The sequence below is a fragment of the Gallinula chloropus genome (genome assembly GCF_964237585.1).
Source record: "Gallinula chloropus genome assembly, chromosome: 1".
Lineage (NCBI taxonomy): Eukaryota > Metazoa > Chordata > Aves > Gruiformes > Rallidae > Gallinula > Gallinula chloropus.
The window spans coordinates 137,371,416-137,381,058 of record NC_140085.1 but is presented as its reverse complement, the minus strand read 5'-3'; positions in this window follow the sequence as shown (position 1 = coordinate 137,381,058).

Genomic DNA, 9,643 nt, shown 5'->3' with positions numbered 1-9,643 from the left:
CTATGCACAACTTTTGCTTTTCCTATTAAACTGTCTTTATCTCAGCCCACGAGTTTTCTCACTTTCACTCTTTTGATTCTTTCTCCATTCCCACTTTGAGGGGAGTGAGTGAGTGTCTGTGTGGTGCTTAGCTGCCAGCTGTGGCAAACCCATGGCATTCCTCCTGCTGACTGCTCTGCTCCTGAATGGAGTGTGATGGGCCGTGGCTGCCAGGCCCTATCCCAAGTCACCATGAGGAACCCCCAGTGTTCTTGGCCCCTGTGACACCATGACACAATGCTACCCAGTAGAGAACTGCAAGCAAACTGTTTGCACAGGAAAAAAAAATAATCCAACTTCAACCTAACCCATGGTGAGAGACAAATGAGGAACACATCCTTCTTTCAGCAGCCACCATTCCAACTGCAGCAGAATCACCAAAATGGAGATCTTCTTATCCCATGGTGTATTTTTCCTCAGGAAACTATGTGCATTAAAAAGCCAACAAACACAAAACTGAACAAAAACCCGCACTGAACTGCAGCAGAATAAACTCACACAGTCAAGAACAGAAATGACTAGTTACTATTGATTTTTTTGCTTTTAATGAAATTTCTCTATTATTGAAAATTTCTATTTCTCAACCCAGATGAACTAAAACCTACAGGATAAACCTAAGCACTAAATTCCTTAACTCAAGTACCAAAAAACTCTACAGAGACACGAATCTTACTATTGTCTCTATGCCTTGTTTGACACTGAGCCAGTAGTGTGTCCAGGTGCCAAGAAGGCAAATGGCATCCTGTCCTGTATCAGGAATAACATAGTCAGCAGTACCAGGGAGGTGACCACCACCCTGTACTCAGCTCTGGTGAGTCCACACCTTGATTTCTGTGTTCAGTTTTGGGCCCCTCACTACAAGAAAGACATCGAGGCCCTGGAGTGTGCAGAGAAGGACAATGAAGCTGGTGAAGGGTCTGGAACACAAGTCTGATGAGGAGCAGCTGAGGGAACTGGGACTGTTTAGCCTGGAGAAGAGGAGGGTAGGGGCAGACCTTATTGGTCTCTACAGCTACCTGAAAGAAGGTTGTGGTGAGCTGGGTTCAGCTTCTTCTCACAGATAAGTAGTGATAGGGCAAGAAGGAATGGCTGCAAGCTCTACCTGGGGAGGTTCAGGTTAGAAATGAGGAGACATTTCTCCTCAGAAAGAGTGGTTGGGCATTGGAATGGGTTGCCCAGGGAGGTGGTAGAGTCACTGTCCCTTGGGGTGTTCAAGGAAAGATTGGATGAGGTACTTAGGTACACCGTTTAGTTTAGGTGGTAGGGGGACGATTGGACTAGATGATCTTGGAGGTCTTTTCCAACCTTAATTATTCTGTGATCCTTTGATTCTTTTCTCTGGAGAAGCCCTCATTGTTTCTTACAGCCTATCTTTACAGGTTTTTACACAACAAGCCACTTACTTAACATCTATACCTGCTACAGAAGTGCTGTATCTCGAATTGCTTAATTGTTGTGAATGCAATTGTATGTAATTTCCTTAGGAGTTTATGCTCAGAATATTTATTGCCAGCAAGTGCTCAGCATAAAGTTTGTTCCTTTGGTTTCAGCCCTTTTGGTCTTTTGCATCCAGAACCACAACATTCTGTTGGTAAAATGAGTGATGTTAACTCTCTTTACTCACCTTGCTAAACATTCTGATTACCTCACTGAAATTTTAATGCAAGGATTTGTCTTATAATCAAGCAGTCAAACATTAAATAAGAATGCCTTTCATCCTAGAAAGCATTATATAAAGATGGAGCAATGAGGTTACCGGCTCCATCTCTGCATTTTCTATGAAATTATCAGGTGAAAATAAATGTCTGAAATTGCAGTAAATGTATGGGGAGATCAGCACCGGACTACAGCTTCAGACCATTTAGTCATAATTCCCTTTCATTTACCTTGACATTTTATCTCCTTTGCTACCACTTGTCCTGTCTCCTTCTAAAAAGTATTTAAGAATTTATTTCTTCTGAGCATTTTTTACCTGTGTAGAGATTATCATCACAAGCAGATGATAGGGCAGACATAAGCACATCCTACATAGACCTGTGCACTAACACCAACACAATTTAAGCCAGGAGGAATGTTTTTCCAGCCTCCTTTCCTATCTCAAAATGATTGGTGAAGAAGAATGAATTATATTATCACAAAAATAACATCTTATGGGGTTAGGCAGTAGAGAGCAACAAACCGAAAGTACAACAGTCTGATAGGATCATTTTAGCAGTCTTTAAAAACAACCAGTCTGGCTAGAGACATTCAAGTATTGATTAAATAGATTTCTCTAGACATCTTTCCTTAATCCAAAACTTTAGATGATGAATCAACTTTTCCATTTCCAGGCACACAGAGGGAAAGGGAGTTATCAGGAGCAGTCAGCATGGATTTACAAAGAGAAAACCCTGTTTGATCAAAATGATAAACTACAGTGAAACAAGTGACTTGGCAGATGAGAGGAGAGCAGTGTATATTATCCCCCTAGACTTCAGTAAGGCTTTCCACACTGTTTCCCATAAGATCTTCAAAGAGAAGCTGTTGATGTCTGAGCTGGATAAGCTCAGGGAGATCTTATTAATGCTTATAAATAGGTGAAGGGGTATGGAAAGCAGACCCAGGCTTTTTTCAGTGACCGTCAGTGACAGGACCAAAGGCAATGGGCACAAACTCAAACACAGGAGGTTCCATCTAAACATCAGGAGGCACTTTTTTACTGTGAGGGTGACCAAGCACTGACAGCAGTTGTTCTGAAAGGTTGTAGAGTCTCCTGTCTTGGGAATATTAAAACACTGTCTGAACATAATACTGGGCAACCAGCCATAGGTGTTCCTGCTTCAACAGAGGGGTTGGATAAAATGAGCTCCAGGCTTAGACTCCAGTCCCTTCTAGCCTCAGCCAGTCAGTCACTGTGTGCTTCTGTGACCTGTAAATATATGTACCTCTTTCAAGAAAGACAGACTATGCCATCAAAATGAGTCTTGCCTGACTCAAAGCCAGACTCCTGTTTCAAAGGCTTAGTTATGCCTAGTTCATGCCAGTAAATCACTTCAATTACTCAGATCATTATTTGTCCTTATGGTTCAATGCCATTTGGTATTAGCAACTGAAGACCAGCTTTGACTACAGCTTCCACTTCTCAAGTGAATATGTTTGTGCAAAACTGAGCAAAATCCTGAGTCAAGTAGGACAGAGACTGCTACAGTTCTGTATCTCCAGGGATTGTTCTATCCTCAAAAGAGACAAAAGAAGAAACATATATTAACTCTTCGTGACTTGCCTACCAATGGAAAGTTGGACCGAGGGGAAAGAAACAGCTCCATCTTCTTACAGCACTACAAAGAATCTAATGACGTGAAACATGGCATAGGAACCCTTACACATCTCTTAGCCTCCTGGACAAGAAGGGAAAAACACCTAAATCTCTGACAACTATAGCCTTGTGAGCAAAAACAAACACATGCAAAAACTGCGAGACTGTTTCACACGACTTATGAAAGCCACAAAAACTAAGTTTACAGTTTAATGCTTTGTCTCTACTGCCTTGCCCCTACGCCTCATTCCCACAGCTGTCTACATCCCAAGGCTTCCTAGTAAAATCATAATCCCTTTCCTTTATACATATGTGGGCATTCCTCACCAACAGAAAAAAAAACTATAAGTGGGAGTAAACAGGAATAGAGTAGTAAAAGTGACTACAGAGAAGTTCCAGACCATGGCTCGACCTGCTCACAGTCCAGTCTGACCCAACTGTTCCAAATTCTACCCCAGCTTGTAGTCTGAATATAGCCAGAATTTATTTTGGTTACAAAGAGCAAAGACAAAAAATTATGCAGAATTTTTATCTATTCTATTCCATTTCATTTCTTGAAAATTCAATGAGGAGAAAAGTCTTTTGCTGGAAACCTTTGTTCCACTAATTAAATTTAATTCTGACTTATCTGGACTGTACTTGAAACTGTCTTGCTATCTTTTTTCCAGTTTACCAAACCCACAGTATATAAAAGCGCAAACATTTTAAAATATGTATCCTTTTTACAGCCAAAATATGACATAGCAGCAATGATGGCAACTAGTACCAGCACTTCTACTATATTGGGAGTGCATGAAGACACTAAAGAGGAAGGATCCTGTCTTGATGGGAACCTCATGACCCACCCCATTCCCTGATCTCAAGAAGAAAATAAAGCATGGAGAAGGAGTGAAATAGACTTTTCTGGGGGACAGAAAACTGAACTAGATTCCCTGTACAACTGGGATTTGGTACTGCAGACCTCCCTCTTCACTATTGTATTACTCTACTCTCAGATGAACAGTGGGAAATCCTGTAACTCAGATGGCAACGGGCCATGTTGAGTGTTGAAAGTTTGACTTTGAGGTATTTTTGCAGACAGGTGTAGTAAAAGTTAGCATCGTACAGGTTCTGGTTTTCTTTTCTTCTCCTGTAAATTACAATGTTCTGTGTAGACCATACAAAAAATCCACAGAAAAACAAAGTCATGAAGTTAATAGAACATTATTCATTTCTGAAAATTTTTAATTCAAAGTTGAATTGAATTTAACAACACAACCTTAATTTGATCAACTTATGATTTCATGCTATTAAAAAAAAAAATTGAAATTAAATTACTTGTTTTTTTTTAACTTAACATAATGAATGCAAAAACTAGAATAATTTGTGGTTTTCCTAAGCAACCTTAAATATACTACCTTTTAACTTCTGAGTGTTTTATTTTTTCATCTGAACTACATTTGCAGACTAATATAAGAAAGCATATCACCGTTCAACTCATTATTGCCATTTGCTATACATCTCCAGCAGTGCAAATAATTTTGATGATTTCTCTCTCACCTTGTCTTCTTAATATGCTGGAAGTGCTAGAGGCAAAACAATTATAAAAAAAAAAAAACACGAAAGTAGAGGTTTACTTTACACCTTCTGAAGGTATGCAGTGGTATAATAGCTTTTCCTTCATCCCTCTCGTTGTTTTGAAGACTACCTACTTTTTTAAATCTAACAACTCCCTCACTACACTTATGTTTACCCACTTACACATTCTTATTGTAGCAAACCGATTCACAGGTTCCTGAAACAAATCTAAAGACAAATAACCACTGAGGCAAGAATTTAGTAGAGAACCCTATGTTCCTTCCTTGCACTTAATGACTTGATATATAACAGGTGAGAATGTGGCCCTGAATTCTATTGATATTTGACATATCCAAAACGTATTTGTGAAAAAAACCACATTTTGTTAAATGTTTCTACTAGGAATTAGATAAAATGCAGAAAGTTAAATTCATTAATTGTAACTTAATCATTCATTGTAATTTATTGTGTTGAATTAACCATGTAGAAAGAGGTTAAAAATTATAGTACATTCCAGGAGCACCCATAAGTGAAGCGTGAGCCCCTGACATTGGATTATCTCAATCCTCAACTGATCAACCAATCCATGCACTAACTGAATCTATCAGATTAGAATTCTCAAAAATTAGCATCAAACAGTGTAGAATAATTAATTGAACAAGCAAATAACAAACACAGTAACAATAACAGTTCTTAAATTTCCCCAGGGCAGGAAATCAATATGTTGGTAAATTTATTTAAACTCCATTACATGAACTGAGTAAGTTGTCTGCAATGTTTCCAGTGTCTTGGAATATTTGCTGAAGATTCTAAAGCTTCCCAGAAGTCTAATAAATCCTCTCTTGTCTCCCACCAGAGCAAGAAATGAAAAGATTTCTCTCATTGTAGGGCTATATATAAAATCTTTGCTCTGTATTTAGAATGTTCTGTTTTCAGCTAGACCTTGCTTCCTCAAGGCTGTCAGTCATCTTTAGATCTCCTGCCTGCAACAGCAATAGGTTATGTCATATGCTGTTGATTACAGGTCATAACAAAAACAAATTTATGATTGTCATGAGTCCAATATCTCCACTGTCTTTCCACTTATCTAGTTGAGAAGCCAATTGCTTTTCTCTGCCCTGCTGTTACTTGGAAGAATAGAGATATTCAGGAGAAAATGGGTTATGAATATGATGGTATTCCAGCATTTTAGTTCCCAAAATCAAAGAAAGACTTTAAGCAGAAACTAAGAGATTGATCCAAAGCCCTCTGAAGTCAATAAAAGTCCTCATGAGATCAGTAGACTGAAGAAGTTGGTCCAAGTATCCACGTTTTATATTTGCTGCCTTGCACTTTGCTGCAGCCCACTGGACACATAATTTTGGGACAAAATTCTGACAGGACATAGGTAACTTGACTCAGTAGTAGCTGCTAATGGAAAATTATAAATCACACCTAAAAGCACAGCTGTGACAGCAATAACTGTTACAAAGTCTCAAGTACAGCATTAAGGAGAAGCATATTTCAGAAGTCTCTTGCACAAAAGCAAACTCGCTGCCCTTTTGCAAACCATATGACAAATTTTACTTCAAGAAGCTGCAAGAACAGATGATGTACCCTGAGTTATATAGAGAAACAAAGCTAACTATGACCAAATTTATATATCTACATTACAGTGCTGTGCAAAGGCAACGGTTCAGGTCCCAGAAGCTGAATGTCAGAGGACTTCTCGCACAAGCAAAACATCCAACACCACCCAATGGGCCATACAGCACTGCCATATCCTGTGCTATGTGCACTGAGTCCAGCTCTCCAACTAACTTGGGAGTTACATATTGCACAGTGCTGCAAAATACCTGTAGAAGCACTTCTCTGAGTACACACAGACTCCAGAAACGTACATGTCCAGTCAGTACCACTATGGAGGATAATGATAAAAGCTTATACAATGCAGTTAAGTGGCCTGATTTTCAAAAGCTTTGAAAAACTAGTACTTCAAAAGACCCATCTGGTGTCAAACCACAGCAGCAATGAAATTCCTTGTCTTAAGCACCGCAGACTCCAAATGTTGTGGATGTGTATTTGTCAAAAAGTAATCTCACCGTAACTATGATACAAAGATGCTCTGTATGCATGTAACCATTGGACCATTTCACAAATACACTAGGTCTTCCACTAATACATAGCCTGTATTAGGAACACATAAAAACATTGCAGTTTGCAGATCCTTTTCATTCTTTTTTCCTATTAACCTAAGATGCAATTCAGATGCCTAGATGGACAAGTGATAACTGTCTCTGTTGTACTTATCAGCTGGGTTTAGTTAACATTTCCATTATTAAATCCTCTCAGTAAACAATAGGACATTATGGAAAAAGCTTGTTGTTCCTGTTGCATTATTTTAGGGAAGGCCTTGATTTTTTTTTACTAATAGTCTTAGAAGCTGAAAAGGAGATACTGAGAAAAAATCCTACCTATATAAACAACATATCACATTTCTTTGAAATAAGATCTTGTTAAGCAATCACTTCCAAACATGTAAACAGAAATTGTCACTATCTGATTAATGCTACTGTTTCACTTAAGAATCAAAGTGGAATGCACGCCTTCACAGAAAACCCCACCACTTTCCTTAGCTGGCATTCAAGAGACAGATGTTCACAGTAAATGAACAACTACAGATGGTCATTTTTTACTTCAGAATTTAAGTTTGCATTTGTTTGTTTGCGTGGTTTTAAATGAAGCCTTTAAAAAAAGTAATTTAAAATTATCAGGTGGATACATGCAATCTTTTGTTTGGCTTTAAGAAACACCAAAAATTTAAAAGAGTTGAAGAACACATGTACATATGCATACTATTTTCTTATTAGATCTTGATTTTTTTTAATTTGAAAAATAACTTTTTGTTTTAACACAAGTTTAAATTAAAAAAACCTGAACATGTCTAATCCTTTAGCCCTTTTCATATGATAAATATTAACTGCTGCTCCTGAATTGAGAGAACTGTGCTGCAGTAACCACTGTATTAGCTATTGCCTCGATTGGCACGCTTCTGCAAAATTTTAAAATAGATTTAAAATATTTGTAATTAATGAGAGTTATATAACAGGTTCAATCATGATTATATATAACAAAGCTAGTCTTCTGCTTACAAATTTTCATATTGCAATCAATTCATAATGGTTAAAAAAAAGAGAAAAGGTTAGGATTTAGAACATTCAGGATTCACTAGAAAAATATACTGCTGGTTTTATTGCTGCTTTTGGAAGTTTACAATTTATATCTTGAGTTAAATACATTTAGGCAGATTTACCTTCTGACATACCTACAAAATTTCCAGTGACTATACTGTGAACTTAGTCCTTGGAATGTTGTAGGTGTTCTACATTGTATTTCACTACCCTCAAAAAATTCTGTTATCATCTCCACTGTTTTCTGCTTAGAAAAACTTGCAAAGGAGTAAGAGATTAGTCTTTAAGCCTCAGCTCCATTATACTTATTTCCAATAGAAGCTATGCTTACTATATTTTTTTTGCCCCTTTGAAAACCAGAATAATTTAAAACCCTAAGTCTCACAGAATGTACTTGCAGATAACTGACATATAAAACACCCTCTTTGATCCATAGTGGTCTGTATCCATCAAAACTAGTAGTTTCTCTTTTTCACATATGACTAAAACCACTGAATGACACTGTTGGATGCAAGAACAGTGAAAAAAACTTCTGGCATAGAAAAGTTCATATAGGGCAATAGTCTGATCATTGAGGCCTCAGCACGGTCTTCAAATTAAGGCTAGAGCCTAGACTATTAATGGTATTCAAGCGTATCAGACATCCAACAATCCCACACCTTCATAAGGAAAATGTATTTGAATATGTATTTGAAAATTACACAAATGGCCAAACATGAAGAACTGTTTTGCCACAAGAAGAGCAGTCCTTTATGTTAAAAGGAGACCTGCAACTTGAAATACCAGGAAAAAAAATAAAGCACAACTGTAAGGGACCTTTGCTCCAGAAATAAAACATGTGTCTCAGACACGGCCTTAGAACAGACAAGCTAATAGCAGGTAGTCCATGAAAAAACATAAACTGACCAAGATCCCATTTACAGTCATTGATCAGGTTTCACCTCACCAAATTAATTTATTACTTATTAATCACAAGTGCTTAATCTCACTCTAAAGAAGACCTTATAAAAAGTAAATTGTTTCCCAAACATCTTATTTTCATCTCGAAAATTGCAGCGAGAACATGGAATAACAAGTTTGTGCACAACTATATGCAGTTTGCAAGCAGACCTCTGTGGCTTGCAAGATGAACCATCCCACAGAGGGCTGAAACAAAGTCTTTCCTCAAAAACTTAGAAAAATCTTACCGAGCATCTGCATATACTTTTAACAATCCTGAATAACAGCTAATCTGATCAATATCTGATAGCATCCAGATTGAAGGAAGAGTTTCAAAATGTTAAGCTTAGTTACAGTTTTTCTTCTTTAAAAACAAAACCCACTGCATCCCCAAAAGATTCAAGACTATGGTACTGGTTTGCAGTCATATCTGAGCTAAACTAGGGATATAAAAGCCTGATTTAGGAAGTCAAGGACACTGGCAGACAGATAGAGCTCTCACTGATCTGACAGAGACATCTTTGAGAGAGAGATGCTCATTCACCAGGGGGGAAGTCACTGAAATCCAGAGGCTGTTGGCATCTCAGGCCAAAATCACCGTTGTTAAACCAGGTGTTGAAAACAGAGAATAAATTTTTTGTCA